Source organism: Cryptomeria japonica, chromosome 3, assembly GCF_030272615.1.
Source record: "Cryptomeria japonica chromosome 3, Sugi_1.0, whole genome shotgun sequence".
NCBI classification, from domain to species: Eukaryota; Viridiplantae; Streptophyta; class Pinopsida; order Cupressales; family Cupressaceae; genus Cryptomeria; species Cryptomeria japonica.
The window spans coordinates 238,597,758-238,610,171 of record NC_081407.1 but is presented as its reverse complement, the minus strand read 5'-3'; positions in this window follow the sequence as shown (position 1 = coordinate 238,610,171).

Below are 12,414 nucleotides of genomic sequence, written 5' to 3'. Positions count from 1 at the left end.
AGAAGCTTTAGTCCCTAGTTTGCATGCATAAACTTGTGAACCCTATTTCCTATAATCTCAATGTGATGTTAGAAATGCATATGAAAGTAATATAAAAGATATTATTGATCATGCATTGAAATGCTATATAGAATGATGAATTAATAGAAATGCATTAGAAAGATATATGTATATGTTTGTATCATGATGCATTGTATAGTCATGTTGAATAATTATGCATTGAATAATCATGTAGAATAATAACTATAAGATTGATTCTAAGTTGAATAAAGGAGTTGCATTAATTATCATGTAGAATGTGAATTTGTCTAAGATGCATACACAAAGCCATTTAGGAGAAATGAGAAGTTTATTCATAGGAAATTGCATGATCATAAGATCATTATTGTTGTTGGATATTGTTGTTGCTAAGATATGTTGTTGTCATTGATGTCAACATGTTCCTATGTTTGGTGTTCCGGTAATTGCATTGGGTTGATTTGGTTGGTTTATCTATTTGGATGCTGAGTCAACTAAAGATACCTTGTTCTTTATTGATTCCATGATGCTATGTGGTGATTTGGTTGAGTTATGGATTCTAGTATGAAGACTGTTTTTCAGTATTCTATTGTTGGGAGAGTCTGGTATTTGATTCGTTGTGCTCTGGTATGATCATATCTTTGGTTGTAGATTTGGGAGAATGTTTTGGATGTTCATGTGTATCTACATTTCATATGGCTCATGATTTGGTGCTCTGCAAGTCATCTTTCTAGTTTGAATTGCTGCTGTTAAGTGTTCTTGAGTGTTAGCGTGTTGATCAATGAGGATTTGATTAAGTGGTGTTGGTGCAGCTATTGTGGATGGTTATAACGTTCTTGTTGGTGTTTCTTGATCGTGTCCTATTTGTTTTGGTTGTCCGTATTGATCCTTGTGTGCGGTATTGGTGATTTTGTTGATCCGGTGATATTCATGATGTTATGCAGTATTTTTGGTGGTGTAGCATGTTTTTGATTAAGGAAAACAGGTTTTAAGGGACCTGAAACCCACTTACATATCAAAAAGAAAAGCATTAGAGAAGAAAGAAAGGACAAAATGAAGAAAGAAATGAAACAAAAGACCAACACAAAAGACAACAGCCAGAGAAAAGTACAACAAAAGACCAGTGAGATATTGGCACACCTAAAACAAAACTGGAACATCTAGGTGAAAATCTTTATGGTCTCCTCAGCATCCTTGACAAGCATCACCATTGCATTTGCTACCTCTTTAAGGTCTTTGCTTTCCTGCACCTGTTGATTACCTTTAGTCTTCAACTCCAACTCTTTAGCATTTTGCCTAGTTCTGCGTCTGGAAGAATGCTGGACAGAGCTAGAACCCAACTCATCATCAACAAACACAGTATCTTTGTTCTGCTTATCCTTCTCCTGGCAGGCAACCAACACATTCATATTTTGGGAAGTCACCGTCATCACAACAAAGCTATGCTCTGTGATTTTCCTCAGAGCACTTTCAGTTTTTTGAACCTTGTTGTTTATCAGTTCATAATCAGACTCACCCTTTTCTTTGAGAGTCCTCACCACATCCTCTAGGTGCTTCACATCTCCCTTTATGATCTCAACCTCCGACTAGTCAGGAATATCTTTTTCATCCCCTGCTTCACTATTATCCTCCAAAATTTCCTCTTTTCCTTTATCATTAATATCCTTAACCACATTATCAATTTTGAGCTCCATCTCTCTCTATTTTTCCTGAATGTTGGTAATATTATCAACCACCCACTTCTGGAACTTAAACATTTCCAGAGAGCTATTTCTAACATCATTTAGAATAGTATCCACATCCTCCATGTTCTGGGCAGAATCCTCGGCCTAGGGTTGCCCTCCTCCATATTATTCTGAACCTCATCCCTGTTGTCTGTATCATAGGGACTCTCCTTCTCCTCTGACTCATCAAAATCTTCTTTACCCTGCTCATTATCCCTGTCTCCTTTCTCACCCTCCACCTCCTTCTCCTGCTCATGCTTCGCCTCCTTCTCCACCTCCTTCTCTTGCTCCTGCTCAGGATCAATCATCTCTTCAGCATCTTCTTCAGCTTTCTTACTAACCCTCAATTTCTTTTTAGGGGGAGGATTGGTAGAATCCTCATCAGACTCAGAACTGTCATCATCCTCAGAGATATGGGTACTCTCCACAAGGGGATAATCCTTATTGGCCTTAACTTTACCCTTAAGATACTTATAAATTAACAGAATAAGACCTTGGTGGGCAATGGGGTAGGAATTGGGTTTCTTAGCATGGTCAACCAAACTGTCATTAAGGGAGGAGGCTAGATAGAAGGGCATAAATATCTTAGAACCATGGCGAAAGTGATTAAGGATAACAAAGTGATAATTATAGACTTTTGAGAACCTACCATCAACAGTTAGATACTCCATTAACACTTTCAACATTTTCTACCAAAAGGAGTTTACCTGGTTAGGGAGATAATAGGAAATATTATCCTTTTTGGCAAGGAGAGCCCTTTCTTCTTCGTTCTTGGGGAAATTTTTGATGGCTTCCACTGAGAACTTACGATCTCTATAAAACTTGATGCCATCCTTCTGCAAAACAGTCACCTCGGCCACCAAATCTTCATCCACTCTCTAGCTCTGACCAAACAGAGTAACTCTGTTATTTTTCCAACCCTTGGTAAAACCACGGGAAATGGGCTTCTTGCTCCCATGCAATTTCTCCATATAATCAGTGAAGCTATTTTTATGTAGCCTTCTCTAAATTTTCCTTTCACCCTTCCAACTATCACAGCTTGTGGGCTCATTACAGTTGAGATTTGCACCCATAATGTAGAAGCATTTCAAATCGAAACCCTTAGGGGAGCACAAACTAACCAAATGCTGAAGAACAAAGAAGCTGGAATCGAAAACCAAGGTAATTATCTTGTTTTTCAAGTAGCCCTTTAAAACATGCAAATTAACCCAGTACTTAATATGATAAGGCCTTTCACACCTATACTCATTAATGCGACGCTTGAGACATGTCATCATCTGACAATCTGCCTCACTCCAAACTCTGTCATTGAAGTCCGAACCAAAAAGGGTAATGATGAGATTAATATGTACCATTGATCCTATCATAAAATAATTGCTCTTGAACTTTGTTCTTACATGATGACTCTCCGATATAATTAGCATCTTTCGCTAAAATGATCCCCTCATTAGATAACAAATCGGCTACCCTATTACCTTCCCTAAAGGTATGGGTAATAACCACACTATCACAAGAATATAACATTTTTTTTGCCTTATCAATGATATTTTGGATATTCCAAGAAGGGGAACTAATACCTTTAATAACATGTTGCGGTTGATCTTAGAGAGATTTCCGGTGGTGATGCGTGTTTGGAGATTTGATTTAGGTCGATTCTATGTCGTCTATGGCATTATATTGGTCCGATGGTTGATCTATGTATTGTGTGATGTAATTTTGTAATTGAGGCTTGAGGAAATGGCCGACCTTGTAGTCAAGGTTGACGACTTGTATAAATAGGTGTTATATTCATGTATTTTGTGTGTCGATGTGGTGTCTGAATTATCAGAGAGTGGTGTATGTGTGCATAAGTGAATTTATCCTTCGGTATGATGTATTGAGTAAAGATTATTGCAGGGTAGACAAATGAGCTTAACCGAAACTATCATCACGTATTAGCAGATGCTATCTTTGCAGTTCATGTAATATGGATTGTAGTTCAAACATTATTGTAAAGTAGTGAACCTTCCCTGAGGGTTGGAGCCTTCTGGGTCATTGTATTTTGAGCAGTGAGCTCTAGACAAATGCAAGTGCATTTGCCATTGTAATATTTACACATACTAGTGCAAAGTATCATCTTATTATGGGTAGGTTCCCATCGTGGTTTTTCCCTTAACCGGGTTTTCCACGTCAAAACCTTGGTGTTATGCGTGTTGCTGTTATTATCTTTATCTTTATTCTTGTTGCAGTTGATTGAAATATGAGATTGTGCTTAAATTGTTAAATCCAGTGAAAAATGATTCACCCCCCCTCTCAATTTTCCTTCATTATTGTTGCCAATAATTGGTATCAGAGCTAGATTCTCCGAAAAAAGCTTGACCACTTGAGGAGATCCGAGATGGTAACCTATGTGTCCAAGAAGGAGAGTCCAAGATTTGATGGAAGCAATTATACTATATGGAAGGACTTGATGGAAGTTCACTTAAATTGTCTTGGAGATGAGTATTCGAAGATTACAAAGATTGTCTACAATGTTCCTCAGAATGGATCGATTACGACTGCTGAGATCAAGGATGTTGAACATAACATAAGAGATAAGGAAGCATTATTAAGTGCCTTGACCGATTTAGAGATGACTAATGTGATGGGTTTGAAGATTGCACAAGAGATCTGGAAGAAGTTAGAGACCTTGTATGAAGGAGATGCACAAGTCAAAGTAGCTAATTTATAGAGTTTGAAAGGGAAGTATGAAGCATTGAAAATGGGAGAAGATGAAAACATAACATCCTTTATGGCTAAGGAGAATGAGCTTGTCATGAACTTCAGATGTGCCGGTGGAACTCTTGAAGAAGATGAGATTGTTGCTAAGGTGATGAGATCATTGTCTCCTGCTTACAAGCATAAAGTAGTTGCTATTGATGAGATCTGGAGAGTGACTACCATGACCAGATACATGTTGGTAGGAAAGCTTGTTGCATTTGATTTGAGCAAATTTGGAGAATCAAATGGTAAATTTGAGACTACATTTAGAGCTTATGTATCCGGGAAGCAGAAGTATGATCCAGGAGAAAGTTCATGTTGGGTATCCAGATATGAAGGAGAGAAGAGAGAGAAGGAAGAGTAAGAAAGAGAATTGGATGAGCTTGAAGCCCCTATTGCTCGAATATTGCTTAAGGGAGCCGATAAGTATGATGGAAAGTTACCTTTGAAATGTTTCTCTTGTAATAAGATAGGTCATTTTGCTTCTAGGTGCCTTGAGAGAATATCTAGATATGATAAGTATGATAAATATGTGTTGGGTGAATATTTTGTCACTAGCGTACCAATGACAAAATATATGATTCACACACAGCTATGTTGAGAAATTAATCTCTCCTCTCATCAAAGAGAGGTTTCCTTTGAATTTTCTTTTCTAATTAACAAGAAATTAAAATCTATGGGTAAGTATCGGGCATACAACTCTCTTTTTTTAGAGTCTATGTATTCTCCCTCCACTTTGTTATAATTCTCTATCACTTTTGATACTTAAAGAAATGAACAAATGAATCCAACAAACTATACTGAAACTTACAATAAGGAAGCACAAAGTCTCCCTTGAATGTAACACTAACTTAAACTAATTATTACAAATGATAAGAAACTTAACTTGCAGCCCAAAGTCTTCAAGTATAAATTCCCAATTATTTAAACTACAAGTAACAACAACAATACAAAGCCTACCACTAATCACTTAACATTATAAAATTTCCCAAATATGCAAGGAGCACAAAGTCTATTTGCACAATTCGAAATCTCTTTCATAAACTTTTAACAATTTCACCAAAAGATTCAAGATCACAAAGAATGATTATGAGAAATAAACATAAGAATTATTCCAATCACAATCACAAACTTGAGTCCAATGCAAAGTTTGGAAACTAGAGAGTTGTTATCTTTATTTCCTTGAATTGGCGACTCCGCTAGGGATACGATACACATCCAAAAGCCTCATGCTTTTGGTTTAAGTATACCAATATCCCATTCATTGTAATTCCTTTCCTTATAATTTATCAAACTTTCACCAAGGATATGTAAAATGGCTGCTCAAGGTCCTTGGGGGAATGCTTTTGGTCCGTTGACCCTGACTGTACACTTACATGTTCTTCCCGATGGTTCGTGGAAGAACTTTCCCAAGTTTTTGGGTGATAACACTCAACATCCTGATGAACATATCGTTGCATTTTATATTGCGTGTGGTGTTTTAGGAGTTGAGCATGAAGATGTATCTGTAAGGTTATTTATTGAAACCTTACAAGGTGTAGTTGCTGATTGGTTTCACCATTTGCCAAATAATTCTATCACAAATTCGACTAACCTCAAAACAAAGTTTGAGGAAAGGTTCAAACTTGCAGAAGATGAGTATGCACTCTTGGCATAATTGAATCAAATGAAGAAAGAACCACAAGATCCCATACGGGAATTTGTTGCTAAATTCAACAAGCTGCATAACCGCATCCCGGTTGCTTCTCAGCCTATCACTGCAAAGTTGAAGTGCTTCTTCATCAACGCTTAGTCACCTGAGGTGAGTTTCTTGTTGAGAAGAGCAATTCCAAGAGACCTTGCAGCTACACAACCTTAGCAGTTGAGGTTGAAGATGATCTTATCCTTGCGGGTAAGATAAAGATAGAGCCAAATGGGTCCAAAGAAAACTCTTCTTTGGGATCATGGTCTACCAAGAGAGCAGATACCATGGTTCAAAGGTTGGCTAATGAGTTGCTTTCCCTCAAAAAGAAAATAGCTCAAGGTGTATTTTCTTCCCCTTATGAACACATTCCTAGGAGGCCATATCCAAATATTGCTCCTAGTTATGTAGCTAGAAATCAAGACAAGCTTCCTTTGCCACCGGAAGGGCTTGCACTTGAGGCACCATCAACTAATGCTGTAGTGGAGGACTTTAAATCTGAACAAAGTGATCTTGTTGGTCTATTCCAAGAGGAGGAAGCAAACATAGCTGACGACTCTCAAATTTGGTTTATGCAGTTCCAGAAAGTTATTGAACAAAAAGAAAAGACCACACTAGGTACCATGGAGGAGGACAATCACATCATGAGATGTGAAAAGGTGAACATGCATGAAGATCCCAGTCAAGTTGAAATGAATGCATTCATGTTCCAAGGTCATGAACTTGGACATATCATGCATAAGAAACCTACCCCACAACTTGATGAAGATCATTTCATGAGTACTATAGAAGAGTTTTGTTCAAGTCTTGTTGACGATCCTCTCAAATCTGAAGTTTTGTGAACAACATGTTGAGGTAAGCAATGCAATCATGTTTTCAATTGACTCACATGAAGAAACTCATTCTTTTTAGCATGAGGTTGTAATTGAAGAAGCAATTGATAAAGGTGCAATCAACAAGAAGAATTATGTTTTTGCCTCATCAAGAGGATGTCCAATCAGACATCTTGCTTGGTTGAAAGCCAATGGAGAGCCATAGGTTCCACTTGTACATGAGCTTGAAGATACACTTGAGGAAGAGGCCAAACATGCATTTTCAGCTAAGCAAGAGCAATTTGGTTTCAAATATCTACTTTGGAGTAGCAATACATATGATTCATTTCAAGAGGAAGGTGAATTTGTTCATCTTTTCCAAGGAGTGTTGCATCAAGTCATGGTACAATTATTCGTGCTTCTATTGGTTGTGACTGATAATGATCATGCAAGGAAATGCAAGCTATTAAAGAAAGGCAGCTACTTTGGTGAACCTGTGAATGGTTTCATTTAGGAAGGTTTCCATGGTCAGTAAGTTTAGGTTAGGGTAGTTTCCTTTTTCAATAAGTGTAGTTGCATAAGTTTTTGTCTTGTTTTCAATTGGTTGCTTTGTGTCAATCTTGTTGTCTGTGTCTTTGTTGTTTGACTCTATAGCTCAATGGATACAAGCACTTGGAGTTCTAAATTCTACAACCTTCATTAGTGAAGGTTGTTCCCCAATTAGAGCCAGTTGTTGTCACCGATTTTAGCTAACCTTAATCGTTGTACAACCCCTATGAAACTTGTCCATTTCGTAGCCTACATCCTCCAAGGTCGGTCAAATTCCCTCATAAGTTGTGTCGGTTTGCATCTCCATTTTTGTCATTTTCATGTTTTTGCCTTCATCTTTTATTTTATCTTTTGTCTGCACTTCAGGTTTTAAAACCTGAAATGCAATGTTTCTTGTGTTTTCCTCCACGTCGGGTTTTAAAACCTGAAGTGCAGTTTTGGTCTGCCAAGTAATGCAGGTCTGCCCTTATGTGGAGGTCGGGAAATTTTTCTCATCTTGCAAGTCTAAGTGCAAGTTGGGGAATTTTTCCCATCCTGCAAGTTTGCCTATGTGCAGGTCGGGAAATTTTTCCCGACCTGCAAATTTGCCTATGTGCAGGTCGAGAAATTTTTCTTGACCTGCTAGTCTAAGTGTAGTTGGAGGAATTTTTCACGACCTACAGGTTTGCTTTTATGTGTAGGTTGACAAATTTTTTCCCGACCTGTTGGTCTAAGTGCAGGTTAGGGAATTTTTCCCGACCTGTAGGTCTGCCTTTATGTGCAGGTCGGGAATTTTTTCTCGACCTGCCGATCTAAGTGCAGGTCGGGGAGCTTTTCCCGACCTGCAAGTCTGCCTATGTGCAGGTTGGGAAATTTTTTCCAGACCTGCCGGTCTAAGTGCAGGTCGGGAAATTTTTCCTGACCTGCAAGTTTGCCTATGTGCATGTCGAGAAATTTTTCTCGACCTGCAAACTAGGTTTTGCCCAATTGCGGATCAGGTTTTAAAACCCGAGCAACAACCTTGACCTACCCAAGTGCAAATCGGGTTTTAAAATCTGTTCTGCTGTTTTTCTGTCTTTTTGTCTAAGGGTAATTTTGATCTTTTAGGCATCTTTCCAGATCTTTGAAGCTGGCGATCTGACGATGAATGCCATTTTTTGTGATGAAAATGTTGCAGATTTTGGCGGATAACTGACCTTTCTCCAAGTAAATCCAAAGGGAAGAAATTGAAGAATAAAGTGTCACATCGACACTAAGTTTTCATGTAGTTGTATTTTTAGATGCTGCAAGTTTTCTCCCAGCTCCATATTTTCTTTCTGCTGTAGTTATAGTCAAGTGGGACTGTGCAATTGAATTGGTCAACTGTGCCCACATTTTTCTCCACTCTTTTCCTATATAAGGACCCTCATTTGTAAATATTTATCTTTTATTATGCTTAACAAAAATCTGCCAATTTTTTTTTATCTCAATTAAGACTTTGTGCTTTTGATGTAAAAAAGCGGATTCAAGGAAATAAAGATAACAACTCTCTAGTTTCCAAACTTTGCGTTGGACTCAAGTTTGTGATTGTGATTGGAATAATTCTTATGCTTATTTTTCATAATTGTTCTTTCTGATCTTGAATCTTTTGGTGAAATTGTTAAAGTTTACGAAAGAGCTTTCCACTTGTGCAAATAGACTTTGTGCTCCTTGCATATTTGGGAAATTTTCTGATGTTAAGTGATTAGTGGTAGGCTTTGTATTGCTGCTGTTACTTGTAGTTTAAAGAATTGGGAATTTATACTTGAAGACTTTGGGCTACAAGTTAAGTTTCTGTAGTCACATAAATATGTCCATTTAATTAAATGAATATTTATGATTTATTTGATTATTTAAAGCATCAGTCACCTGTTAATTAATATTTAATTAATTCATCCTCAAACCCTTCTCCTATTAATTAAATAAATTATTCAATTTATTTAAATTAATTCATTAACCCACACTCTAAATCAATTAAATGAATAAAACATATTTGTTTAATTTAACCCCCTTTCCTCTTTGAAATAAATAATTAAAATATTTATTTAAATCCCTAAACTACCACCCCACTTGCATTCTCCTACAAATGCAAGTTGCAACCACAATTGAAATAAGTTAATTTTATTTTAATTAAAATCCTATTTTCCCTCACCCATCAAACCCACTTGCATCCTAAACCCATTCTAGATTCTTCTAAACCATTCCTAATTAGCCTAAACCCATCCCCTAATTATTGTCACATTCTTAAACAACTTGAAGTCACTTCTCAAAGCCTCAAAGTCTTTAAAAAACATTAAAGACTTTATGTCTTCAACAAGCTAACCCCTAAAGTCTTCCAAACCATTAATGGTTCTTACATAACCACTTATGGCTCTTACAGAACCATTAATGGTTAACTCAACTCACCCACATGGTTAGAGACTTTCCCTCTAACTCAATCTCTATTTAGCTCATGGGTCTCTTCAAGCATTCATTGCTTTGACCATGGTTATCCCCACTAACTCTTACACAAGAGTTTATCCATTGGATAAAGGGATTATTCATTCAACTCAAGGATAACCTTACCTCCTAAGCTAACCTTCATGTCATTTCAAGGATTTAATGCTTCTTCCCTTTCCTCTCAAGCCATCCGATGGTGACATTTGTCATCTTGGGATTGGGTTGAAAACTCTCACATGGATCATAAACCCATCAATCCTGACCCTTGTTGAGATTACTCAATCTCAACCATTCATTTCTCTATTTTTTTTCTATAAATAGAGCCCATTCCTTCATAATCCAGATCCATAAATCATGTATGCATCTAAGTTATAGTTAATTTGAGAGAGAACATTTAGGAACATAGTTACTTTGTTTTTCTTTTGGTGAAAATTGACAATAGCTTAACTAACTCATTTTCTCTCATTCCTAGCTAATTTGCATTGGCATAATCTCATAATCATTTTCAATCTTGAATCTCCATAAGACTTCCATAGTAGTGCAAAGCTGAGAGCTACACTCATTGGCAACTTGGAGAGGAGAGGAACAAGGGAGGAGCAACTATGAACATATTGGCTAGCATTTGGAAGAGTGTAGTGTATCTCTTTGTTCTTTGTATGCTTTTCATTACATGTTTAATATCTCTCTTGATATGCTTGCTTAGGATAGTCTTTCATTTCTGACACTAATACTAACATTTGCCTATCTTGTGTTGGCGTGTTTCCTAACAATCCTTTTTGCAGAGCATCATTTGGTGAACCCGACGTGAATCGAACATGCAACCTTCTGATCTGAAATTTGATAAAACTACTAACATTTTGCTTGTTGAAATTGACACACAGGTCGCGCTTTAGCGCTTTTGAACACGCTTTAGCACCTTCAAAAGTTGGCATTTGAGTGCTTTTGTTTGGAGAATAGCGCTATTTTCTTTCAATTAGTGCTACTGTCTCTATTTTAGCACTATTGCTCTTCAAATAGCGTTATTGTAATTAGTTTTGCGCTTCTGCGCTCTCTGTTTGAATTTTTTTTATTCTGTTTGACATATTCTTTTAGCATTGTTGTCCATATTTTAGCGTCATTGTCTTTCTTTTAGTGCTCATCTGTGATTTAACGCTTTTGCGTTAAATAACACTTTTGTGTTTACACAGAGTAGTGCTATTGTAACAAAGAGTTGTAAATTTTTTTATTGTATCCGAAAATAAAAAAAATTTAGGCTTGTAGAAGCCCACCAAAAACTTGTTTTTCACTAACTGTTTGATTTTTTTTATGCAGGTTTTTACTAACTTCTTTTGCATGATTTGAAGAGTTAGATTAGGAAGTTTTAATTGTTTTTTTACTAACTTTGTTTTTAAAGTTGGGTTAAAAAGAATTCACTTTCTCTTTTGGGTTAAAAATTAACTTCACCTTTCATTTGGGTTATAAAAAATCAATCAAATTTTCAATTTGGAACTTTAAAAAAAACCTCATTTTGCAAGTTAAAAAGATCCACAAACTCAATCAAACAACTTTGTTTTTCTTGCAAGTTAGGAACAATTTTTCATTTTGGGTTTAAAACAAACAAACAAAATTTTATTTTTTTGCAAAATGGCTAAAATTCACAATCAATTTTCATTTTGCAAGTTAAAAAGAACCAACAACTTGTCAAAGTTCTATTTCCAAATCAATTTTCATTAAGAAAACGTGCTTCATTTTGGTTGACCAGGATTTCAATTTCATAGATTAAACAAGATTTTGCCTTGAAGTTAAAAAGAACACCATGTTTGTTGGAGCAACATCTCCAAATATCTTTTAAACCACATTGCAATAAATCAGTTAAAAAGAACAAGTATTTTCAGTGATTGGCACACTTGTGCAAAAATCTGTAGAGTGGTCCTACTTCTAACACACACTATCCTCTCCCTTGGCTTTTTGTGGTTCTAGGTGCAAGAGAAAAGTGTTAGTAACGCTCAAAATTTTATCTTTTTAAAGAGAGGCTTGCTAAGAGACACATCACTCTTGGGAACGACCTCGCGTGGTAAATCCTTCAAGCCGCTATAGAAATCAGATGAGAGCGAAAGCTGTAGCCTTGGGTATAGCTATTCCTACAACGTAACTTGCCGAAAGGAAAAATGGGCCCCACCACAAGTTACAAGGCTCTTAAGTGAGTCATTGCAGAATGAACTTATGTCCAAAAACATCGAACATTACTAGACACCTTTTATTATAGAAACCCACCCATTCTATTTGATTGAGAATATTGTGATAAGTTCAGTGCAAGAACATAGATGGTTTTGCTCCCAAGATACTCACCATACATATTTCCTTGAGTAGAAACAAGGATTTTTGAAAGGCTACTTGGAGCTTGATGAAAGTGGTGACTCCCCCATCATAGGGATCATCTATTTGTTATGCTTGCGCAAGACTTAGTAGATCACAT